The 26,337-nt window shown below is 48.4% G+C and overlaps 2 long non-coding RNA genes across 4 annotated transcripts in view; one reads left to right on the top strand and one right to left on the bottom strand.

The window, feature by feature from the left end:
* LOC149125402 (uncharacterized) overlaps nucleotides 1-26,337 on the bottom strand; it is a 518,945-nt gene that overhangs the window by 442,219 nt on the left and 50,389 nt on the right. The window lies entirely within an intron of this gene.
* LOC149125403 (uncharacterized) lies at nucleotides 213-7,743 on the top strand. Of its 3 annotated transcripts, none has more exons than XR_016211403.1 (3): nucleotides 213-1,181; nucleotides 4,357-4,671; nucleotides 6,031-7,743. It is a non-coding gene; the product is annotated as an uncharacterized LOC149125403 (long non-coding RNA). The 3 variants fall into 3 exon arrangements; XR_016211404.1 differs by lacking the exon at nucleotides 213-1,181 and adding an exon at nucleotides 1,191-1,568; XR_016211402.1 differs by lacking the exon at nucleotides 213-1,181 and adding an exon at nucleotides 1,596-1,864.

Genomic DNA, 26,337 nt, shown 5'->3' with positions numbered 1-26,337 from the left:
GCACTCCCTGGCCACAGCAGAGAGCTGGCCTGGAAGAGGGGCAACCGGGACAGAATCCGGCGCCCCGACCGGGACTAGAACCCGGTGTGCCGGCGCCGCAAGGTGGAGGATTAGCCTAGTGAGCCACGGTGCCGGCCCTTTTCTTAATCTATTTTAAGGTATATTTTTTATTCAATTGAAAAGCAGAAAGGGGGAAAGAGAGAGAGATCTTTCTGGATCTGTGGGTTCACTCCCCAAGTGCCTGGAACAACCAGGTCTGGGACAGGCCAAAGACAGGAACCAAGAGCTCCATCCTGGTTTCCCACATGGGCAGCAAGAACCCAGGCGCTTGGGCTGCCACTCAGGGTGCAGCCGGAGGAAGCCAGATCCAAAGCAGTGGAGCCAGGACTTGAACCAGGTGTCCAGTATGGAATGCAGTGCCCGAGGTGAGGCTTACTGCTGCTCCTCCCAACGCCTGCTCCTCGGTCAATTCTTGGAACCTGTGTAAGCAAGGTTTCTCCCCCGCATTTAGACCAGGACCTAACCCTTGTCCGATGAATAAACAGTGTGATGCTGGGGTTAGGGGAGAAACTGATGGAAGAAGGCAAAAGGAATGGCTAGGGAGAGCGCCACCCAGTCCCTGGCTCCTTCCCTTACAAACCCTTGCGCAACCCCCACTCCCCCACTCTCCCTACTCCCGGCGCAGACTCTTCCCAAATGCTGGCCCCGGAGAGTAGGTCCTCTGGTCGGCCGCCGCAAACCCCTGCTCTGGGCCCAGCTCCCTGCCCGCCAGCCTACACTGCATGATTGCTTAGGACTCTGAGAGCCTTCTCTCCTTTGCCACCCTGCCTGTTAACCCTGGCAGCTTCCGCGCAAACCTGCCAGAAACAGACCTGCCAGGCGGGCTGAGCTGGGCCTGCTGGCGGCCGTCCTCTCGGCAGGTGCCGACCCCTGCCTCCACGTGCGCCCTGCGCGGCGCAAAGCGCTGTCACGACTCGGCGGCCGAGGTGATTAATTAGCGGCGTGGCCGTGCGGGGACGCGTGCTGGCCTCCACATCTGCCCCATGACAGCAGGGGTCAATATGCGGTGTCACTCCTTTCCCTCTCACTCCTTCCGAAGCCTAATTGGCTGTGACACGCGGGCCAGCTGCTGGGAGAGGCGGAGCGCGGCGGGCGTTTTTGCAGGACGGAGCCTGCGGCAGGTAAGCGCGCCGGTGCAGACGCGGGCGCCTCCCGCCGGCCGCCAGGGGACCCGCGGCGGGCTCCGGACTTTCGCAGCCCGTTTCTCCCTGCTGCGAGAAGGTTGGGGACGGAGCAAGGCGCAGGTGTCAGGGTCCCACAAAGGCGCATCCTGTTCCCCAGCCGCTGGAAATGAACACCTGATTCGTTGCTGAAATCCTTGTGCCACGGACACTGGTCCTAACCGCGAAATAAATTCCATCCTGCCTATTTAGGGGCGGGAGAAAGGAAGTGAGAGAGGAAAGGAAGTGAGAGGGGCTAATTTGGGAAGTCTGGGCATGGGGTAGGGAAGACGCCAGGGAGGCAGAGGAATTGGCTTGAACACAGGGGAGGGACCAGGCCTGATAGAGGTAAAAGTGCAAAAACGATCCCTGCGTGTGTCTGGATGGAGGAGAGAGCGGAAGAGATTGGCCCTGGTATTTTCTGAGCCGCAGTGTGCCAGGAAGGGCTCTCAGCCTCTCTTGTGCCTCCCAGGGGAGGCTGGGGCGGGTTCCCCAGCTGGTTCACATCCCAGGACTCAGAGCTGAGCTGGGCAGCCACTCTGAACGCCCGGGTTATCGTTTTCACTGCATTGACAACTTTCACGGAACTGACTCTGGGCTCCTGCCAGACACCCGAGACTGAGGAGTGGGAAGATCGCGTGTGGGTGAGCCTGGAAAAACAACGGGAGTGCCTATCACAAGGCAGGGAGAGGGGTCTCACGAGGGAGAACCTGGGGCTTGGGGGGAGCTCCCAAATGGCTCCCGGTGAAGCACCAGCTGGCTTTAGCAACGGGTCGCTAGAAGAGTTCGAGCTAAGGGGGATGTAAGCTTGCCCCTGAACTTGCACAGACCTGTCATGCGCGGGGGGGGGGGGGGGGGGGGGCACCTCAGCAATCATCCACTTTGCAGTCCGGAACCTGCCGAAGTCCAAGAACAAAATGACTGCTGGGCACACTAGGGCATTTCCCTCCTGGCACTATGGACACCTTAGAGATCCAGAGTCAGGATCACCCGCTGCTAGAGACCTGGAGGGCTGCAGGCACACAAGTGGGAAGACAGAAGGGAGCCGGAGGAGGGCTGGGGGTCCCCTCAGCCGCTGGAGCAGTAATAACCTCGTTAGAAGCCAGGGAGCCTCACTGCCCAGGCAGCCACATCCACCGCTGCCAGGGGCCCTGCAGCTGTCCAGCGCTGTCAGCCGCTTGAGCAGCCCCTAATTGCCCTTCCAGCTGAAGCTCTGCCTCACACCTCCCTTCTCATTAGCCCCCCACTGGGCTGCCACCCTGGCAGCTGAGGAAGTGCTGCTGTGCCCCCAGCCCAGCCCCACCTCCTGGACCACGGTGCCGCGGCTCCCACCCTCCCCAAACCACGCCTGGTGCCTGCGATCCTGTCCTCCGGCTCTGGAACCAGGCAGCTAAAGCAGGGAAAATGAGAGGTTAGCTTCACCCTTGGCCAACATTTTGACATCCCTGCTCAACACGGAGGAGCTGTTCCCATCCTCCAGCCCCCAACCAGCAGGTGCTCCTTTACCCATGATTAAGTGAAGCCTGTCTTTGGACCAGGCAAGATGGACAAACACTTTGAGTGGAAGCAGGGGTGTTCCTTCAGCTTCTTGCAGGCTAGCCAGGTATTGATATCCAAACACAGGCAAGAGAATAACAGTAGGATGCTGGGGATGTCTTGGTGCTAAAGGAATAGCAAACAGAATGAGTTCAAGGGAAGTGGGGAGGGCCGGCGCCGCGGCTCACTAGGCTAATCCTCCGCCTTGCGGCGCCAGCACACCGGATTCTAGACCCAGTCGGGGTGCCGGATTCTGTCCCAGTTGCCCCTCTTCCAGGCCAGCTCTCTGCTGTGGCCAGGGAGTGCAGTGGAGGATTGCCCAAGTACTTGGGTCCTGCACCCCATGGGAGACCAGGAGAAGCACCTGGCTCCTGCCATCGGATTATCACGGTGTGCTGGCTGCAGCACGCCGGCTGCGGCGGCCATTGGAGGGTGAACCAACGGCAAAGAAGACCTTTCTCTCTGTCTCTCTCTCTCACTGTCCACTCTGCCTGTCCAAAAAAAAAAAAAAAAAAAAAAAAAAAGGGAAGTGGGGAGCTAGGGTTTGACTAACACTCACCCAGCCTACTGCGGGTGCAATTGCCCAACGCTACACAGACTAACCTAGGAGCTATGTCCTGTGATTCTGAATGGATTACAGAGAAGGTGGAAACAGACCTGGGAGATTTCAAGCAGAGTGTCCAGCAGGAGGGACACAGAGTGAGGACAGCCAGCCATGACAGAGCCGATAGAGGAGGGAAGCAGTGTATGGGACTGGGCAGGGAGGGTACCCTGACTGTGACAGCCCCAGCCAGGCCCAGCCAGGGAATGGTGTGTGCTCTAGGAGGACTTTGCATAAACAGCAGCTAGCCCTCTCCCTGGGCCCTTGCTGTGTAGACCGGGGCTTGGCAGAGCTGGGCCAGGACCACTGCTGTTCCTGTCTTCTTCTCTCTCCTCATGCACCTATCACAGTGACTTGCCAGCACCATGGCCAACTCAGTCATACAGTGTTCATTTAACTGTATAGTAGGTGCTCTTTGACAAATTTTTATTGATTTTAATTTATTTGAAAGTCAGAAAGAAATCTCCAATCACTCATTTGCTCCCCAAATGCCCACAAAAACTTGGACTGGGCCAAGTTGAAGCCACTAGACAGGAACTCCATCTGGGTCTGCCATGTGAGTGGCAGGGACTCGAGTACTTGAGACATTGTCTGCTGCCTCCTAGGGTGTGCATTAGCAGAGAACTGGATCAGAAGTAGAGATGGGACTCAAACCCAGGGCCTGTGATATGGGATGCAGATATCCTGAGTGGCAACTTAACATGCTGTGCATCAGTGACCACCCAACTCTTTCTTTTAAAGTTCATAAGTTTTTCTGGGGGGACTTTGCATAATGAAAAATCTGAGAAGTGTTGGGAAGGCTGAGGTATGCTTTTAAGTCTGCATTGTTATGAAACGGACTTTACGGATTTCCAATGGCCTACACCTGCCATTGACAGCAACTCCCAGAGCTGACTAAAATGCTGACTGAACGAACCCAGTGGTAGTTTTGGCAAGTGCCAGGCATAGCCTCTTAAGTCCTTGAGTGGGAATCCTCACGTCTTGCTTCTGTTCTACCAGGTACAGAGCCCAGTGTTCAGCAAAGGGGCTGGTGAACAAACACTGCTTTCTCCGATCCCTCAAGGTCACCCAGTGGAAGTGAGAAGATGGCAAGTCAAACCTGAGTCAGGTGCATCCTTGTGAGAGAAAAGGCGGTAGCTGAGGCTCAGGCAGGATTGGGATCTCCACCACCTGTTCAGCTCCTCCACCTGCCGCACAGAGCTTTGCTGAGCTGTGGGCTGTCTTGGATGCTGCTTTTCCTTTGCTTCAGTCTTCTCACCTCTTGGAACTTGATATTTGGCTAGCTTCTGTTGCCTCGTCTGGCAGCTATCCCAGGTATGTTCAGAGGAAGTCTAGACCATGGAGCACTTACTTTAAGAAAATATGTAACAAAACCAAACAGTTTACAGGATTCTGATTCTGTAGCCATGGAAGTTTTAGGTGGCTTGCTTAATTCTCATCATGGGGACTCACTTTGCACACCAGCCTCTTCAAGGTTCTGGGCAGTCCTGCAGCTAGGAAAATCAGCTTAGTTTTACTTATCGTGTCTGAAACATTTCTCTCACTACAGAAGCCCCCTTTTTATGCAACTACGAGCACCTCATTGAGCGTGAGTTCTGTAGAGTGCAGCTAGGGTACATGTTGGTGGCCTAAAGGGATAGTTGGAGGTATACCCTTTTACTAGGCTACCTGTGAAGATGTAGAACCTTCTGGAAGCAAAGGAATGATTCATGGTAGTCAATGGGTAGGAAGATGGTTGCCCCACTGGTAGAGTGGAAATCACCTCTCCCGAGTGATCACCTACTCCATGCAGCCAACCAGTACCGAGAGATGCAGTAACCAAAGGGTTAGTTAGAGGCACCAGAATCCTCCACAAGAATCAAAAGCATGCCTCTTTGTGACAGAAGGCAGAACATTGAAAAACAGACCCACTCAAATAAATTACTATTTCTCTCCCACAATTTATTTAGGAAAACAAAAAAAGTCCATATGTTCACAGAAAAAGACAGAAAGATGGGATAGACACTTTTCTTTAAATCCACATTTGCTCTTCAGCACATAAGTGTTTTGGCAAAGAAAACACAGTATATGAACACAATGAGGTCGCAAACAGTTATTAACTGAACAGTGAACTCCAGCTGTTATCTATATTTTGTCTGAAAACAAAGAAGTGAGAGCTAATGCAGCAAGAGATGATGTCTCAGTCATTCTTCCATTTAACAAGTAGTTATGGCTACCTACTCCAGGCACCTTGCACAAGAGGAAAGAGAGAGAGTTCAGGTGAATAAGGTATCGATGTTGCCCTAAAGTAGTCACAGGTTTGTAGGAGAGTGAAGATGTAGGCTCTGAAATTATGATCACAGAATCACTGTGCTTAAAGCAGAAGCCCTCCAGAGGCCATGCAACCCAGAGCCATCCTATTGACACATAAGGAAAGAGAGGTTCCAGGAGACTGAGAGACACAGTTAAGGCCACACTATTTTTCTGGTAACAAAGTGAAGCTGGTGCATCATCCTCATGACACCCATTTGCTTTATTCCTACTGCTCCACAGAGATTGTGAACAGAGTACCAAAGTGCTACAGCAAAAGCACTACAGAGCCAGTGTTGTGCAGCAGGTAAAACCACCACTGTGCCACCGGCATCCCATATCTGAATGTCGGTTCAAATCTTGGCTTCTCCTCTTCCAATCCAGCTTCCTGCTGATGCACCTGGGAAGGCAATGGAAGATGGCCCAAGTACGTGGGCCCGTGTCACCTGTGTGTGTGATGCAGATGGAGTTCCTAGCTCCTGGCTTTGAGCTGGTGCACGCCTGGCTGTTGCAGCCACTTGGGAAGTGAATGACCAGAGGGAAGAACTTGCTCTCTTTCCCTCTCACTCTGTCACTCTGCATTTCAAATAAGTAAATAAATCTTTTTTGGAAATGTGCTATGGAGGGAGAAGCAGGTGTGGGGAGCAACTCGGACTAGACTGTTACTGAAATTAAGACTTATTCTATGCATCTGCTCTCCCACAATATGGCGCTGGGAGAGGAGTAAACAGCTTCTACACAGCTGCCTCCAGTTCAACCAATAAACTGTAGGACCTGCTCCTGATTGGAGGAGAGCAGCGTACTCGGCGTGTGGGTAGCAGAGTTGGGATTGGTGGAAGAGGACTATAAAGGAGGAGAGAGACAACATGCACCAGGAACATCTAAGGAGAACACCTGAGGAACATCTGAGCAGCCCCCGAGAGAGCCGGCCGGCGGTGTGCCGCTCCCCCGCGGAAGTGGGGAAAGTGGCAGGGGGAACCGCCCTTCCACGGAGGTGGAAGGGACGGTAGCCAACCCGGGAAGAACCAGCAGCAAACCCGGGAAGGGCCAAGCAGACAAAAGAACAGCGCAGGGTCCTGTGTCGTTCCTCACGAAGAGGGGGAGCAACATAATGGTGCCGTGACTCGGATAGGAAACCCAGGCAGGGTTTAGTGTCGTTCCTCCATGAAGAGGGGGAACGACAGCAGGTATTTGCCCTAGTGGTTAAGATGTCCACATGTGTACCTAGGTTAAGATGCTCATGTCCCACATCAGAATACCTGGGTTCAATTCCTGGCTCCTAATTCCAGTTTCCTGATGTGCAGCCCTTGAGAAACAATGGTGATGGCTGAAATCATCAGGTTCCTGCCACCCATGTGGGAGATCCGGATTGTTTTCCTGGCTTCCAGTTTTAGCCACAGCCCAAAGCCAAAGCCAGATATCTCAGGCTTTCTCTCTCTCTCTCTCTCTCTCTCTCTCTCTCTCTTTCCCATGTCTCTTAAATAAATAAATTTTAAATTTCTGAGGCAGTTCAGAGGAGAGGCTCTTGAAAAATGAAGCATTTAGATTCAGTCTTTACAAATGTGTAGGGTTTTGGCATATTGGGCACCCCAAGAGATAGAATAGCAGATGGGGGTTTAGAAATGGGAAGATAGAGGGTGAGTATAGATTTAGAGGAAAGCAGTCCAATTCATAGCAACATGCTTGATAAAGGAATTGACAGGGGACTTACTGAAGAATCTGTAGAGCCAAGACTTTGGACAGCCCAAAGAGTCAGACCAAGGGCTAGATCAGGTTAGCGTACCATGGTCTAACCTGTATGTAGGAGTTGTGATTTTTGTTAAGTTATCCAGCCCAAAGCAAGACATCTGGAGAAGGCTGAGGGCAGCCTGGCAGGGAATGGGGTTGGGGGTGCAGGATAAGATGCTAGAGATTTACGAGATAAATGGGAGGAAATTTACCAGGTACACAGAAAGAGACCCATCTAGACAGTGAGCTACATTAACCTCGAGTCTGTGTCTGGAGTGGGAGGCGGGAGTGATGAAGTTTCCTTTCCATCAAAATTCCTGGTAGCAGGTTAGGTGTCATCAACTCACCTCTCCAAAGAGGCTGTCGTCTTGTGCTTTGTAAGAAGAATGGAATGGGAGAGGGAGTAGGAGATGGGATGGTTTGCAGGCTAGAGGGAGGTTATGGGGGGGGGGACTGTTATAATCCAAAAGTTGTATTTTCAAAATTTATATTTATTAAATAAAATTTTTCTAAAAAAAGAACTGAAATTGCGAGGAACCCTCAGTGCTCCCCTAACTCTGGAGATGACATGAACTTTAAGGAAAGAACCACCCCCAACAAGCCTGGAATTACCAGGGTATGCAAAAGAACACCAAGTATTGGCCTCATTCTGCTCACAGCGGCATTGCTGTGGTCTCAGATTTCTACTCTTTCATTTATTTCTTTCTGTTTAAATCAAACAGGTGTCACCATGTGTATGTTTAAATTCTGGGAAATCTGTCATCATAGAAGTTTTAAAATACCTTGGTGCTCAAACCATATCTAACCAATATTTCTTTTATTTATTTATTTATTTTGACAGGTAGAGTTATAGACAGTGAGAGAGAGGGACAGAGAGAAAGGTATTCCTTCTATTGGTTCACTCCCCAAATGGCTGCCACAGTTGGCGCTGTGCTGATTTGAAGCCAGGAGCCAGGTGCTTCTTCCTGGTCTCCCATGCAGGTGCAGGGACCCAAGCACTTGGGCCATCCTCCACTGCCCTCCCAGGCCACAACAGAGAGCTGGACTGGAAGAGGAGCAGCCAGGATTAGAACCCGGTGCCCATATGGGATGCCGGCGCTGCAGGTGGAGAATTAACCAAGTGAGCCACGGCGCCGGCCCCCACCAATATTTTCATTCTAATAAAATTTCTCTTAACTTCTTTTACCTACAGAGAGATATATACACGGATGTTTCAAATACTCTTTCAAAGTGCTCATTTCAGTCATCTCATATTTGGATACTAGTAATCAGTCAAATATCCTGAGGTTTCCAAATATCCAGACACCTTCCATTGTAGGGATGAGATGTTTATGTATTCCTACATGGTAAATGATACCGATAGCTGGTCTTACGATGAGACAGCCTCAGATCTGGTTCACAGCTTAAGTCTTTAGCTGGAAGACACTCTGATCCAGGTGCTCCCTCCCGCTTGGTTTTTGGGGTTTCTGCTCTCCCTGCACACCAGCCCTCACACCCTCCTAAAGAGATCTTCCTCTGAATTTCATCTGAATGCCCACAAGACTGTGAAAAACACCTCCACTCCGTGTGACCGCTGGGTTGCTCCCACAGCCAGGAGGGGAAGGAGAGCCGAAGGACCCAGCCTTATGTTCCTAGCACAAAACCAATGAGTCCTTTCTCACAAACTAAGGAGAAATGAAAGTGAAGGGAAGACAACAAAGGAAAAGGGCAGAGGCAGAGACAAGGAGGAATAAAGGAGGGTGCGAGACCAACCTACCCAGTGCTAATATGCCTTCTGCAAAATCACAGATCACAGAAGCCCCGGCTGTTTGTGTGTGTGTGAAATCACGTGTGTGTAGCACAGGAGTAATTAAAACCTCTCAGTCAGATGCTATAGAGAGCTTAGTTGTCACATTGTGTTAAAGGAATCCTTGCCTTATTCCCTAGAAGGGGACAGACTGCCTGCCGTCCTGTCATCTGTTCCTGCGCACGGGCGACCTCAGCCAGAAGGCCTTGCTGACAGATTCCGTGCACAAAGCCCTTTGCAACCAGGGAGGGCTGTGCCTGCTCAACAAGAGGACACACAAACCCCATCTCTGTGCCCAGCCACTCTCTGCCCCGCCTGCTTCAGCTGAGATCGAAAAACACTGCATAGCAACTCTCACTTCCCAGTCCTGCTTTTTCAGGAAAGCAAGTTCAACAGGCAACTGGAAGGAGCAGGCAGTGGGGCAGGAATGGAGCCGTGCAGGGGAAAGAAATAGCCAGGAACTTAGGGAGAGAGCTTCAGTCCTCAGCTCTACCAGGCAGCATGAAACCCAAGACCAGTCCCTTGGCTTCATCCACAAACTCAGGGAATCTCGTTGTTCCAAGCCAGCTGTAAATCTGTTCTAACCAAGTAGAATAGAAAAGGCAATCATAAGGGGAATGAAGAACAATGAGGTCCTTCGACAATTTTTAAATTTCCAAATGACCTGTTGATTCAGTTACTCTATCAGTACATTGAAAAAGAAAAGCAGCCAAATAAGTCATTTTACTAAACTGACTTCTATTTTGATTAAAGTGATGGCCAAAAGGAAAATTTTCCACTTGGAATGGTTTGCTTTAATTAGTTCATGGAAATCAAATTCTCCCTTGCACTGTACTTGGAGGTGAGAAACTTGTTATTAACATCCTCAAGAAAGCAAAAGGATAACTCACAGAATTTGGGAAAAACACCTGCAGATTATATACAGTGGTACTTCAGAAAGTTGCTGGAACATGGAATTAAAAGATGGGTTTATCTTGGTGCAAAAGTTTTGAAATCTATGCATACATTTTCACAATATACATTTTCATAATTTTCTGAAGACTTGCCTCATATCTGATAAGGGACTGTGACTAGAAGATATAAAAGGTGCCTAACTCAAGAATAAAAAGACATATAACTCAATTTTAAAATGAGCAAAAAAATAGGACACTTGGCACAGCAGTTGTCTCACTTCTTGGGATGCCTGCCTCCCACATTGGAATGCCTGGTTGGAGGCCCAGTTACTCCACTTTCAGTCCAGCTCCTTGCTGATGCACATCCTGGGAGGCAGAAGATGTCGGTTCCTGTGCTTGAGTCCTCTCCACTCACATGGGAGACGCCAGTGGAGTGCCTGAGCCCTGGCTTCAGTCCCGCTGGGCTGTTGTGGGCATGTGGGGAGTGAACCGTTAGATGGAAAATCTATATCTATCTATCTTGCCCTCTTCCAAATAAATCAACCTAGATATAAATAAGCTTTAAAAACCTGCAGTGATGCCACCTCATAAGCACATGAACAGCTAGAATAAGAAGGTAACAAGTGTTGGCATGTTTGTGGAGGAAATAGAATCCTAAGGCATAGCTGGTGGGGTCATGAAATGGTACAGGCACTTGGGTAACAACCTGACAGCTCCTCAAAAGGTTAAGGAGTTACCTTGTGGTCCAGCAGTTCCACACAAAGCCTTACTGTGAACGTTCCACAGCAGCCTGAAGTGGGAACATCCCCATGTCCATCAACTGATGAAGGGATAAACAAAAGGAGGTGTGGCCTCAGAGGGAATGTTATCTGGCTATAAGCAGGAACAAAGCTCTGACACAGGCTACAGCAAAGATAACCCTTATGAAACATGGTGTTAAGTGAGAGAATGCTGTCAAAATAAAGCACATATTGGCCGGCGCCGCGGCTCACTAGGCTAATCCTCCACCTAGCGGCGCTGGCACACCGGGTTCTAGTCCCGGTCGGGGCGCCGGATTCTGTCTCGGTTGCCCCTCTTCCAGGCCAGCTCTCTGCTGTGGCCAGGGAGTGTAGTGGAGGATGGCCCAAGTGCTTGGGCCCTGCACCCACATGGGAGACCAGGATAAGTACCTGCCTCCTGCCATCGGATCAGCGCGGTGCGCCTGCCGCAGAGTGCCAGCTGTGGCGGCCATCGGAGGGTGAACCAATGGCAAAAGGAAGATCTTTCTCTCTGCCTCTCTCTCTCACTATCCACTCTGCCTGTCAAAAAAAAAAAAAAAACATATTGGATGAGTCTGTTTATATGAAATGGCCAAATAGGCAAAGCAATAGAGACAGAAAATGAAGTAATGGTTTCCAGGGGATGAGAGGAGGATGGAATTAAGGAGTGACTAGTTATGGGATGAGATTATTTTGGAGAGGAGGATGAAAAAATTCTACAATTGATTATAATAGTGCTTGCACAACCCCATGAATGTAGTAAATGCAAGAGAATTGTACAATTTAAATAGTTGAATTTTATTCTATATCAGTTATATCTCAATAAAGCTGCTGGTTTAAAAAACAAATAAATAAAGGAAGAGAAGAACAGAGGGAAAGAGGAAAAGAAAAGGAAGGAAGGAAGGAAGGAAGAAGGAAGGAAGGAGGGAGGAAGGAGGGAGGGAAGAAAGGAAGGAGGGAGGGAGGGGAAGGAATTTATTTTCTCATGTGCCCATTTCTCGAGGTCTGAACCAGTTCCTTGTCTCCCAAAAATGTTAATTGTTGGAAATTGATTTGACGATGGTTATGATCAGAATGATGAAGATTTTGTCTTCCTTTAAATTCAAAACTTTATTCTAGCAATATGTGAATGTCATTATAATTACAGATTTTAAAAAAGCAGTTAAATAGAACCATTGAAATGTTAGGTCCTCGTGGCCCCACAGTCTTCCTCTGCATGGTCCCACACAGATGGGGAAGGGCAATCCTGCAGGGATATGCCCTTGCATGGTGCACGCACCTCATGGTGAGAAGGTAATTGTGGCACCTCTTACTAAGCAAGACCAGTGGTTTTATTTACTCTCCATTGTCCCACTACCAACTCATCATCTGTGGAGTTTTGAGTTCCCCCTAGACCAAGATTTATTCATAAACTTATTTGTGAGAAACTAGATGTCATCAGATGGTATATAGTTGATTAGAATTAATAGCAACAAATTGCTGTAAGGGAGCAATTGCTACAGAACATCTGTTCTCAGAAATCAAGGCTTAGCTGCCTACCTGGCAGCTCAGTATGGCCAAATGATACAGCTGTGGCTGCTGGAATGTGAGTAGAAAGCACAGGTGCCTCTCTGGGCAATCTATTTTTTAAAGATTGATTTATTTATTTGAAAGTCAGAGTTACAGAGAGAGCAAGAAAGGCAGAGAGAGAGAGAGGAGAGAGACAGAGAGATCTTCTATCCTCTGGTTCACTCCCTTGGACAATCTTTTGCTGATCTCACAGGTGCATCAGCAGGGATTTGGATAGGAAGTGGACCATCTGGGACTTGAACCAGAGCCCATATGGGATACTGGCACTACAGACAGCGGTTTAACCTGCTATGGCACAACACCAGCCCAGCTCTGCATTCTTAAAAGTTGTTATAATTTTGTGGGAAAAGGTGTTTTCCCCAGTGGCAAGAACGTTTTTTAAAAGGGCTAGGGGAGCATATGCCTAATTCTTTTAAGAGTAACAGAGTGGTTGGGGCTAGTGTTGTGGCGTAGTGGGTAAAGCCGCCGCCTGCAATGCTCCCATATAGGTGCTGGTTTGTGTCCTGACAGCTGCACTTCCAATCCAGCTCCCTGCTAATGGCCTAGGAAAAGCAGCAGAAGATGGCTCGAGTTCTTGGACCCCTGCACTCATCTGGGAGACCTGGATAAAGCTCCTGGCTTCTGGCTTTGGCTTGGCCTGGCCCTGGCCATTGTGACCATTTGGAGAGTGAACCAATATATGGAAGATTCTCTCTCTCTCTCTCTCCTTCTCTCTGTAACTCTGCCTTTCAAATAAATAAATAAATCTTTAATAAAAAGAATACAGAGCTGTTCCATCATCCCTGAATCACTTAATTATCACTAGACTATTACATGAAAGAAAAACTAGTTTCTACCTAATTTAAGCCATTGCATTTTTGGATCTCTGTGTCATAGCAACTTAGGCCATAATATAATTAGACTACCATGTGTGCATAGGACTCATGAGGAAACTAAGTGTCAGTTTGTCATTCCCACTGTCTACATATCCCAAAAAATGGTTAATTCATTTTATTTTTTTTTTTACTTTTTTTTTTTTTGACAGGCAGAGTGGACAGTGAGAGAGAGAGAGAGACAGAGAGAAAGGTCTTCCTTTTTCCATTGGTTCACCCTCCAATGGCCGCTTCGTTTGGTGTGCTGCAGCCTGCATACAGCACTGATCCAAAGCGAGGAGCCAGGTGCTTCTCCTGGTCTCCCATGTGGGTGCAGGGCCCAAGCACTTGGGCCATCCTCCACTGCACTCCCGGGCCACAGCAGAGAGCTGGACTGGACGAGGGGCAACTGGGATAGAATCCGGTGCCCCGACTGGAACTAGAACCCAGTGTGCCGGCGCCACAGGTAGAGGATTAGTCTATTGAGCTGCAATGCCAGCCAGTTAATTCATTTTATAAAACATCCTTGTCCTATTTGGTTTACAAAATCATGAGAAACTAAATTAGAAGCTCTTTTGTCAGGTAGTATTAGGATTATCAGTTGATTATTAATCTAGGGAGTTGGTTACAGTGGAGAATCACTAAAAAATGACACAAGGGCCAGTGTTGGGGTGCAGCAGGTAAAGCTGTCACCCTAGATGCTAGCACCCCATATGGGTGCCAGTTCATGTCCCAGGTGCTCCACTTCTAATCCAGCTCCTTACTAATGGTCTGGGAAAGCAGCAGAGATGGCCCAAATACTTAGGCCTCTGCCACCCATGTGGGAGACCCAGATGAAGCTCCTGGCTCCTGGCTTCAGTGACCCAGCCCTAGCGGCTGAGGCCACTTGGGGAGTGAACCAGCTGATGGAAGACTTCTCTCTGTGAGTGTGTGTAACTTTTTTCAGATAAATAAATAAATCTTTAACACAGAATACTTCTGAGAAGTCTCTTAAAAAGTAGGAAATGGGCTTGCCACTCTGTTACTATATGCTTAGTGCTCTGAAGCCATGTCGGACTATGAAGATGACGGCTACTTTTTAGAGATGAGGAAGCAGGTGCCAGAGGCAGCCTGGGGATCCCTAGCAACCTGATGGAACTGTCAAAGTGAGCCTGGACTGCCTGCCTCCAGACTTCCATTCCATGGAAGATGCTATGGGCGTCAGTCTGCAAGTTTTATGGAAGGAATGGAGTGTGTTGGTCAACTTGGTGCACGGATTCAGTGGCAATCAATTAACAGTAATCACATTCTATGAGCAGAGTTTTAAAACAATACAAGTTAAATTGCTTTCCAAGATACTGCATTCAAGTTAATGTCTCTGTCCCACACTAACATGCATTTCTCTTGTAACCATCATTCTTGGAATCACTGAACATATCATTTTTATATACTTTCTTATGGTATTAAAAATTGCTGAGCGTCGTGAGCACTGGGGCCTAGCAGTTGAGACACCTGTTAGGATGCTTGCCTCCTGTATTAGAGTACCAGGGTTCAAATCTCAGCCCTGCTCACAATTCCCACTTCCTGCTGATGCACGTCCTGGGAGGCAGCAGGTGAGTCCCTCTCACCCGTATGGGAGACCTGAATTGAGATCCTGGCTCCCAGCTTTGGTCCAGCCCAGCCCAGGTTGTCAAGGGCATCTGGGGAGTGAATCATTAGCCACATCTCACAATTAATTGGATTGAATTTACTGCAACATAACATGGCACCAACCACTTGCTTGGTTATGACCAAGACCAACATGGATTCTGTATAGCTTACAAGTCAGAAGGGGTATTTTTTTTAAAAAAAGATTTATTTATTTATTTGAAAAGCAGAGTTACAGACAGGCAGAGGCAGAGATAGAGACTGAGAGAGCTCTTCTATCCACTGGTTCACTCTACAAATGCCTGAAACAGCTGATCCGAAGCCAGGAACCAGGAGCTTCTTCTGGGTCTCCCACGCAGGTGCAGGGGCCCAAAGACTTGGACCATCTTCTACTGCTTTCCCAGGAACATTAGCAGGGAGCTGGATCAGAAGTGGAGCAGCCTGTACTTGAACTGACGCCTGTGTGGGATGCCAGCACTGGCAGGCGGCAGCTTTACCCACTACACCACGGTGCTGGCCCGGTCAGAAGGGATTTGATGCTTGTTTATCAGATCCCTGAATTAATTCCTATGGGGGAAGCATTGTGGTGTAGTGGGTAAAGCTGTTGCCTCTAATGCAGGCATCCCATATGGGCTCCAGTTTGTGTCCTGGCTGTTCTGTTTCTCATCCAGCTCCCTGCTAATGGCCTGGGAAAAGCAGAGGCAGATGGCCCAACTGCTTGGGCCCCTGCCACCCACGTGGGAGACCTGGATCCAGTGCAGCCACTTGAGCAGTGAAACAGTAGGTAGAAGATCTCACTCTGCCTCTCCCTCTCTCTCTCTGTAACTCTTTCAAATACATAAATAAATCTTTTTTTAAAAAAATTCATTCCTATGGAAAACTTCACTTAAGCCATGTTGAGACATGGTATAAAGTAATTTTGAAAGACCTGCCAGGGAAGGCAGCAAAAAGGATTAAATGAATATGAGTTTTGCCTTGTGTTATTCTTTAAAATATATTATGATGCTATAGCCACTAAATAATAAAATAATCATAACACTCATTAATCCCTCCATAAATTCAGCAGGTGTTGAAGGCCTCTGACTACAACAAGTGTGGGGTCCCTTTCCTTGATGTACACTTGTTGCTCCCCAGCCAGGACTGCATACCCAGGCCCTTGTGCATGTGAGTGGCCAGTCCTGGTGTGTGCAATGTGATGTCATTGCTAAGCCAAGGTTGTCAATATCCAGTGCACTTTCCCCACATTCTCTGCCCTACAGCATCCTTGAAGACACTGTTGAAGATGATGGCATCACGAGATGAAAGGAGCCTGAATCCTTAAGTCACCACTCACAGGAGAGGCTCCCAGAAGAACCAGCCAACTAGGTAGGCTGCATTGAATTTCTGGGTGAACAAGGAAAAATTGTATTTATTTTGTCAAGCTTCTGAGTTCCAGGCTAGTTTTGCTACAGCATTTAATCATCCTTGACTAATATTAAATACACAGGCATGAGGATTATAAATTTCTCATTTATTACAGTCAACTGGTCCCACTATTATGATCTTATTCCATTGTCATGTAACTTTAGAAGAAAATGCTGGGAGTTTTTGAAAACCTCCCTCTGGGGGGTCTTAAAATCTGGACACAACAACTTCTCACCCAGGAATGAGAACAGCCTTAAATCCACTGCATTTTGGCAAACGTTTTTGCACATTTATTTGCAAAAGTCTCTCCTAGGAAATTGCCCAGTTGCTGAGTGGAATGCTGGAAAAGACAGCCAATGAGATCATCAGTGGATGGACAGGTTCCATAGGAATATTCTGCAAGGCCTGCAAAATGTAACAGCAATAGTTTGACCATTTACTTCCTCCCACGTAGGCCCAGCAGCATTACTTGTATATTTGACTCACGAAAAACTACACTACCAGGTTAAACATGATATGTCAGAAGCTGACATGACGGACAGCCACCAGCCAAAGAATGTGGCTTGGCATCTGGGTCCTCGGAGGGCAGAGGTGCGAGCTGTCCAGCTCTCTATGGAATTTCTCACCTGCTTTATCCTACCAGGACTCATAAACTAGAACCCGAGAACAGACACTCGGATAACTGAAACACAAGAATCACCAAATAACACCTACCACTGCAAGCCCATGCAATGCAGGCAGATGCTTTATATGTTTTAAATAAAATGCTAATTGAAAGCCAACTGTTTTTATAACCCACTAATGAATTAGAACAGTCAGGAAGTTGTCCCACCTACTCTGTGTTGTCTCATTCCTTTCATTCAAACTTTTTTGCTTAATTTTTTATTATTATTATTTGAGAGGCAGGGAGACAGAGAGACATGGAGAACTTCATCCACTGGTTCACACCTCAGATACTACATCAGCCAGCACCAGAACCAGGAACTGGAAACTCAATCCAGGTTTCCTATGTGGGTGTCAGGAACCCAACTACTTGAGCCATCACTACCTCCAGGATCTGTATAGGTTGGAAGCTGGAATCAGGAACCAGAGCCAGGAATAGAACCCAGGCTAAGGAGTAGGTCCTGCCTCTTCCTTTTAATGTGCCCTTCCCATCCATGCCCTCCTTAAACAAAGCCTCCACTTAAGAAGGAAGGTAGTCTCTGTCCATCACCTCCATCACCTGCAGAACTGAAGTCAAATTGTTACCTTCACAAGGAATACTCGATTTCCCCCCCTTTTATTTTAATCAGTAATCATCTCAGAAAGGTTAGATTCTTAGCATTGCTGGCTGCAGAGTTGGGGACCCTGCATGGAGCCATTTCCAATTTCAGTATGGGTTCTCCAAGATCAATGAGATGTGAAGAAAGAGTTTGCAGAGGCAAAAGACTGAATTCTCCCTAAATTGGGTTTATTTAGTTGTTTCACTTGCTTTCTCTAGATATTTATTTTACTTTTATGATCTACTATTTCCTTTATTAAAAACTATATTTCTTCATGTAGTTCTACGGAATAAAATGTACCATCATGACCACTTTTCAGTGGCTGTTGGTCATTCATATTGCTTTTTTAAAAAAATTATTTATTTATTTATTTGAAAGTCGGAGTTACACAGAGAGGAGAGGCAGAGAGAGAGAGAGAGAGAGAGAGAAGTCTTCCATCTGCTGGTTCACTCCCCAGATGGCCGCAACGGCCAGAGCTATGCCACAGCACCAGCCCCAGTCATTCGTATTCTTGAGTGACCACTGCCACCTTCTATCTCCAGATCTCTTTTCATCTGGCAAAGCTGAATCTCCCATTAAACAATACCTCCCTGTTCTTCCCTTCCCTTCACCCTCGAAACCAGCATTCTGCTCTGTCTGTATCTCAAACTATATTCTTAGGCGGAGTGGGACGGCAGGCTAGCTCCGCATCCACACTCTCCACAGTCTGATATAAAGGTCACTCCTCAGGGCCGGCGCTGTGGCACAGCGGGTTAACGCCCTGGCCTGAAGCGCCGGCATCCCATTTGGCCACCAGTTCTAGTCCTGGCTGCTCCTCTTCCGATCCAGCTCTCTGCTACGGCCTGGGATGGCAGTAGATGATGGCCCAAGTCCTTGTGCCCCTGAACCCGCGTGGGAGACCTGGAAGAAGCTCCTGGCTCCTGGCTTCAGATCAGCGCAGCTCCGGCTCTTGCAGCCAACTGGGGAGTGAACCATCAGATGGAAGACCTCTCTCTGTTACTCTTGTCTTTCAAAAAATAAAATAAATCTTAAAAAACGAAACAAAAAAGTCACTCCTCAACCCAGCAGGTGGCGCTATCTAATATCCGTTGCGCCACAAACAGCTCAGGAAATCAAGGCAACTGGTAACCCAAGTCAGGCCTCTCTGGAGCGAAGGGAGGAAAGGGCAGGGGGAAAGCAAACACGGACGCGCCCCCCCACCCCCTCGCGCCACGTCTCGGCAGCCTGGCAGAGGCAGACTCCGTGACTGACAGCAATAAAGACGGAGCAGCTGGTGTCCCATTAATAATCAGAGGCTCCGGGGGATTGCTCCCCCACAGACAAGGACAAACGGAGCGGCCCGTGTCAGGGTGTGTGGGAGCAGCCGCAGTCACCCTGGAGGCGCGACTCCATGCCCCTCACCTCTTCAACTTGCTTTTCTAGGTGCCCGTGACATTTATTTCCTGACCTCAGGGTGACATCTCATAAAGGCAGCATTATCCCGACCCTGTACCTTGGAAGCCGTGAGACTTTAATTCATGTAAATCATTACTGTAAATGACAACAGCCAGCACGGACAGAGCCACGGGGGCTGAGAATCTGCGCCTTACCCCTCCTGGACTTGTCCCAAACAAAACACATTTCTTTCCTGTGAAACACGCTGTCCCTTTTGTTACTGGAAGATTAATGTTAAAGGGAGACCTTGCAGCATGTAAGCATGAAAAGCAAAAATGGATAGCAGTGCCCCGGGCATGATCGGTATTACTGGTGGCACTTGTGCAAGGGCACTTGAAGATGGGAGTGAGTGGGCAGGTGGCTGTCTCTGCCCAAGGAAGCAGTAGGGGAGAAAACAGCAGGGCAGCATCTTCAATTTGGACACCAAACTAAGAAGAAACTGAGAGAGTTCATAGAAGCAACAACCCACTCGTCAGGAGGGCTGTGGGGTATGATTCGCCAAAGAACGCACCAAGAAGCCTGCGCAGCACACAGTACTGAGCCTGGGACTGGAGGCAGAAACGCTGGTTCCCATTTAGGCCTCTCCGGTCACGAGCTCCAAAACTTGAGAAGACCCAAACCCTGGGAGCCTTTTTTTTTCTTCTTATTTTGTTTTTTTTTCCTCCTCCCCCGCCCCCCCCCCTTTTTTTAAATGGGTATGAGATCACCTGCCGCCTCCTTCACAGGATTTAAGGATGGCATGAAATGTCAGCATCCCACCAGTAGTAAAGGCTTAGTGTGTACGTGCAGATACCTGTCCGTGTGCATGTATAGTCACGTGTGGGCATGCGCACATGTGCAGGCACACACACACAGAGCCAAAGCACTGTTATTAGTTTCATTACTAAGGCTGCTACAGCAGCCCTGATGGGAACCTCCACCAGCCCTTCTGCCCTGGGGAGAGTCCCTACAATCCCTCGAAATAAATGCAAGAAAGTGCAGAGCCATTAGCAGGACCTTGATATGTGTAACACAGAGGACACAGAAGGTAACCCATTTACCATGTGCGAATGGTGGTGGGGGGTGGGGGGTGGGGGGTGTATACCCAATGAAGCTATAGAAGTTTCTCCTGACTTAGCAGTGAGTGCAGTGCTAAGAGTTCCCAGACTACACAAGTGTCCTGGACCCACAGTTGATGAACTGGGGTGAAACACGTCAAGTTCTTGTTTGTGACGCCAGTTCTGCCTGCTGTGGTGCTTGTCTACATTCATACAACCCCATGTGCTCACTGCCAGCAGTGAGGTTTGCAAAGAGAGGTATTCAAAAAGTATCTGAGGAATTCTTTTAAAGGAAAAAAACAAGCAATCAGGCAGTCTCCTTCCAACTTGAAAGCTGAGGATGATGCAAACACAAAGGATCTTGAGCTAATTACATGGATCTGTGCACACCCCCACCCTCATGCATGCAATACACTTGCGTGTCCTTTGATACATCTGTATGGGGATCTGCCTACTAATCTCCCCCTACAAGGACAATGCTTATTTGTCTGTCTCCCACAAGGCACTGACTATGTGTCTGTCTCTCCTCTACAATTCTAAGAGAATCAGGATTGTGTCTTATCAATGGTTATATGTGTAACAGCTAGCAAATTGCTCAGCTTAATAAATATTAGGAAAATGAATAAATAATGAGCATGGCCAATCTCATCTGTCCTAAAAGAAAATTTGCAAATGCCTTAAAAATGCAGCTGTTTATTTTTATGATAAAATTGAATGAATCACCCAGGGAGTTTGCACAATTTCTCTTTGGGATGGCTTTAAAACTAGGAGAAATAGAAGCAGTACCTCAGGCTGTGCAAGCCCCATCTTATTAGAGGGAAGTAGCGTGGACCAAATCCAGGACCATCTGTGTCAATATCAACAATGAGACTTAAGATGACGCAGAGTCCTGGGCCTGCTGGTTTCTGCTTCAGTGGGCAGGGGTGTGCCTCTGGGATCTGTGGTTTACAAAAGTCCCATGGGTGATCCTGATACACAACCAGGTTCAGGCTGGGCGCCTTAGTCAGGTTCAGGCTGAGTGCACCCGGGGTCTGACTTGAAAGCAAGATTCCAGGCAGAAAAGCCTGCCTGCTTAGGCTCCAGATGAAGTGCGGACTTTAGGCAGCTGGTCGATTCTTCTGGTTTTCACTGGTATTTGAGATTACAAACAGGTTCAAGCCTCTGAAGGGATCATGAGCTCATTCTTTCTCTGAGGCTTTGAAACGAGAAAGCCCTCATCAGGTCCAGAGCAGGTGCTGGGATGGAAGAAAATGGATTGGGATTAGATCTTAAAAATACTAAGTAAGAAATAAAGGGAATAGAGCAATTTTAGAGTTGTGGGTAGCAAAATTTTCTTGTAGTTATTTATGATGAATGAATGAGGAATTTTCTGTTCCTCGAGATCTTACATTTTTAAAAAAGATTTATATATTTATTTGAAAGAGGAGAGAGAGAGAAATGGAAACATCTTCCATCTGCCAGCTCATTCCCCAAATGGCCACAATGACCAGGACTGGGCCAGGCTGAAGCTGGTTCACTCCCCAGGTGGCCAAAGCTAGGAGCTTCTCTGTGTCTCCCACATGGGTGCAGGAGCCCAAGCATATGGACCATCTTCCACTGCTTTTCCCAGGCCATTACCAGGGAACTGGATAGGAAGTAGAGCAGCCAGGACTGAACTGGAAGCCCATATGGGATGCTGGCTTTCCCTGCTATGACACATTGCTGACCCTGGAAATAATGTTATTACCTCTGGTTAACAAACAAAAGAAGGGGCTGCTCTTAGAGAAGTTGAGTGCTGAGCTCTGAGCTGTTAGACTCCACGGCCAGTTCCCTTCACCATCGTGATGGAGCTGGTGAAGGTGGGAAATGTGTGCAATGCTGAAAGGGACTAGCACTAGAAAGCCAGGGAGAGAGCTGGCTAGTCTGTGACTCCTCCCATGTCTGTTGGTCTCCAGGACTACAGGCTGGTAATGAACCAGGGTTCATTCTTAGGGGTTGGAGCCCAGAAGCTGGGAGTCACATGAAGAAACCATCTTTCTCTTCTTCCCTTCTGGTGGCGCCTAACAACCCTTGGCATGCTCCGTCTCCACAGAACCTTCTTCACTCTGTGTCTCTGCGTGTCCTCTCCTCTCCTCATAAGGACACTTGTCACTATATTTAAGGCCCATTCTCCAGGATGACATCACCTTCACTAGTCACGCTTGTAAAGACCCTATTCTTCAAGTAAGGTCACATTCTGAGGTTCCACTATCTGTGACAGAATCCTCGTCTCAGACTTGGAGCAACTGTGCAAAGACATCTGGTCATCTTCTCATAGGTATTTGAATCCTTTTTCCAATGTCACCATCAAATGTCAGTCCAGGGCCGGCGCCGCGGCTCACTAGGCTAATCCTCTGCCTTGCGGCGCCGGCACACCGGGTTCTAGTCCTGGTTGGGGCGCCGGATTCTGTCCCGGTTGCCCCTCTTCCAGGCCAGCTCTCTGCTGTGGCCAGGGAGTGCAGTGGAGGATGGCCCAAGTACTTGGGCCCTGCACCCCATGGGAGACCAGGATAAGTACCTGGCTCCTGCCATCGGATCAGCGTGGTGCGCCAGCTGCAGCATGCTGGCCGCGGCGGCCATTGGAGGGTGAACCAACGGCAAAGAAGACCTTTCTCTCTGTCTCTCTCTCTCACTGTCCACTCTGCCTGTCAAAAAAAAATGTCAGTCCAGTCTCCGTTGGGTTATCTGCAGGAGCAGGGTGTCAAAGCAGCCTACTCCACTGCCCTGCAGCTCTATTGGGAATCCAGCCTATGTTGAATGTGTGGTAGGCAGAATAATGGCCTTCCAAAGATGTCCATGTCCTTGTACTTGGAGGACAGTATGTCATATATGTGAGTATGTTACCTTGCATGGCCAAAGGAGCTTGACAGATATGATGCAAAGTTTACATTCTTGGGGCCAGTGTGACACAGTAGGTTAAGCCACCACTTGTGACACCAGCATGCTATATGGGAATGCCAAAGTTCTGGCTGCTCTGCTTTTGATCCATCTTCCTGCAAATGCACTTGGAAAGGCTGCAAATGATGGCCCAAGTACCTGGGCCTTGCCCCCATGTGGGAGACCAGGATGGAGTTCCAAGATACTGGCTTCAGCCTGGCCCAGCATTGGCTATTGTGACCATTTGCTGAGTGAACCAGTGCATAGAGGATCTCTCTCTCTCTCTCTCTCTCTCTCTCTCTCTCTCTCTCTCTTTCTCTCTCTCTCTCCCCCTCCCTCCCTCTCTCTGCCTTTCAAATAAATAGGTCAATAAATCTTCAATTTTAAAGAGCTGAAGGATCTTGCTGTAAGAAGATTCTCCTTGATTATTCAATCAAATCAGCCTGGCTTTTCCTGCTGTGTGAGAGGGAGATGTGGCTGCAGACAAGCAGCTGGAGGGAGGCAATGTGGCTGGTTTTGTAGGTGCAGGAAGGGAGCCACGAGCTGAGAAAATGGGTGCCTCTGGGAGCTGGAAAAGGAAAAGAAATGGCCTGCTGGTACCACCAGAAGGAAAGTGGCCCTGTGACCACCTTGATTTGAGTCCAATGAGACCCATGTCAGTCTTCTGACCTGCAGAACTCGAATTGTACACTAGTGTTGTTTGAAGCGCTAAGGCTAGGGTAATTTGTACTAGCAGCAGCAGGACACCGACACAGAGTAGAAACCAACACTCCTGTAACTTTCCCCATTGGCTCCAGATCCTCCTCCAGAGTAAGCAATACCCCTCTGCTTCCTTCTTCATCCTGGCACACATTCAAGTATATGAAATCATATTTCAAATCTCTCCCACAGCTTTAGTTTACTAGCTAAATATTGTCAGTGCTTCCATGCACGACTGGTTTTGGATGTCTTGTCATTGCAACTACATTCTGTTTTTGTCCTCACCATCACTCAAATAAACTTGGTGCCCTGAACCAGCTCCAAAGCAGCAGGCGGGGACTGTGCCTCTGCAAACACTGTTGGTTACTGACGCCTCAGTGTGGTGCAGCTCCCACCGCCAAGCCCAACCCAGTGCTGTGGTGTAAACGGAGCCCCACACACGACTCTAAAAGCCCTATTGTGGGGCGGTGCACAGAGAAGGGCTTGGTGATCACACTGACCTGCGTTTGAACTCTGCCATTTCCACTTCCCGGCTACACGATATCGAGAAAATTCATTAGCCTTTCTGTGTCATGAACTCTGAACTCATCTGTAAAATGTGAGGTTTATAGATTGTGGAAAAACAGCGAGATGATGGAGTTGAAAATATTTTGCAGAAAGAAGGCATTCAAAGATGTGAGTTTCCTTTTCTTTCCAGTCTGAGCATTGCATGTCCATCCACACGGGTAAAGTTTGAACTAACTCTTTAGACAATGGTGCTACATCTGACACTCCTGTCACATTTTTTGTGTACCTAAAAGCCCTGAAGACTTCCAGGGGTATTTTATCCTATTCTGTACCAGAGTTCTTGTTGATTTTATGGTGCTTTTTTTCTTGTGAGCTTTGCTTTATTGGTCCAGTCCACCAAACCTTTGGGATTTCTAATTCTCTTATCCAGCATTTCATTTAGCAGCCTCGGCTTCAAAGCATATGAGTTTGTTAAATGTTTCATTAAATACTTATGATGCCTATTTTGGCATCACTTGCCCCTAATACACTCATGCTGGACCTGAGAGACCACTGCCTCCTTGCCCAGTGCTCACAAGCCTACTTTTTAATGATCATTGGTCTCAGGAATCCTCAAAAGTCACTGAGGGTCCTTTTTTTTTTTTTTTTTTTTTTTTTTTTTTTTTTTTTTTTTGACAGGCAGAGTGGATAGTGAGAGAGAGAGACAGAGAGAAAGGTCTTCCCTTTTGCCGTTGGTTCACCCTCCAATGGCCGCCACAGCTGGCGCACCGCGCTGATCCGATGGCAGGATCCAGGTGCTTATCCTGGTCTCCCATGCGGGTGCAGGGCCCAAGTACTTGGGCCATCCTCCACTGCACTCCCGGGCCATAGCAGAGAGCTGGCCTGGAAGAGGGGCAACCAGGACGGAATCCGGCACCCCGACTGGGACTAGAACCCAGTGTGCCGGCGCCGCTAGGTGGAGGATTAGCCTATTGAGCCGTGGCACCGGCCACTGAAGGTCTTGGCAGACAATGTGAATGCAAATTCTCGCCCCCCTGAATGCAGACTGTTCCTCCTGGAAGACTCGCAGGCAGATGGGACACCAAGTCCCTCCCTCATTGCTCTCCCCTTCTCCAGGGCCTAAATTCCCTCCTACCTGTGCTGGTGTTGACCTTCCGAGTCCTACAGTCCTCCTTAAAATGGCATGGAAGCACAGGAGAGATCTTTCAAAGCCATGGTTCCCTTCTCTTCACTCCCTTTATCAGATGCCACCTGTAGCAGGCACTGAGAACCAGCTAAACATGGGGCAAAAAGCCTGCCTGTGGAGAAATCCTACCTCTGATAGACAGGAACTCAATCACCTGAGCCATTGCTACTGCTTCTAGGGTCTGCATCAGCAGGAGGCTAGACTCAGGAGCCAGAGCCAGGCATCAAATCCAGGTACTCTGATATGGGACATGGGCATCTGAATCATTAGGATAAACACCATCATAGCAGTCTCTTTGAGCCCTAAATTTTCTCATCTGTAAAATGTAGCAATAGCAAAACCTGCCACAGAGTAATATTTTGAGGACTGAATGAGAATTATATAAGATGATGCCTGTAAAGCACTTAGCTCATGTCTTGAAACTAACAAATGGCAACTAACATGAGCCATTAACATTCACTGGGAATCTGTCCCATCAGTGTAAAGACCAAGACTGTGTCTACTAAAAGTCTTGTCAAACCACCACATGGTCCAGGCAACCCAGGATGGAGCACTCAGCCATCTAGGTGACAATAGAAGAAAACGAAGGAACAGATCACAGAGTGGTAGATTCAGTGGTCTATTTTACCCTCCCGTGAGGTCTGAGTCTCTAATACATGAGGGCCAGGGCACATTCTGGCTTTTCCATGGGACAAAGGCAGAGCCATCAGGAAAGCCCAGTGAGCCAGTCACTTTACTCCTGGGTAGCACGTTGCAAAGCCTGCTGGAAAACACCCCCACTTGAGTCCGTTTGCACAGAGGGTAGGGAATGCAAAAGGGACGATTGTTGTTTTTCAGATCTGGGCACAGGGATGGGCTCGAAAGGCAGGGAACACAGTGGAGGAGGACAGAAAACAGCTTCCCTTTGTGCACCTGTCAGAATTGGCCCCAGGTTCTTGGCGCACTTTCGGGAGCCTGTGCGCCTGGACTGGGATAACTTGGCCTCGTCCATTTAAGAATATTTGATTTGATTGCAGAGCAAAATGCTTTTGAAAAGCTGGGCTATTATCCCTGAAA

The sequence above is a fragment of the Oryctolagus cuniculus genome, chromosome 7, assembly GCF_051225735.1.
Source record: "Oryctolagus cuniculus isolate XC-2025 breed Fujian yellow rabbit chromosome 7, ASM5122573v1, whole genome shotgun sequence".
NCBI lineage: Eukaryota > Metazoa > Chordata > Mammalia > Lagomorpha > Leporidae > Oryctolagus > Oryctolagus cuniculus.
This window is presented reverse-complemented; position numbering and strand designations above follow the sequence as displayed.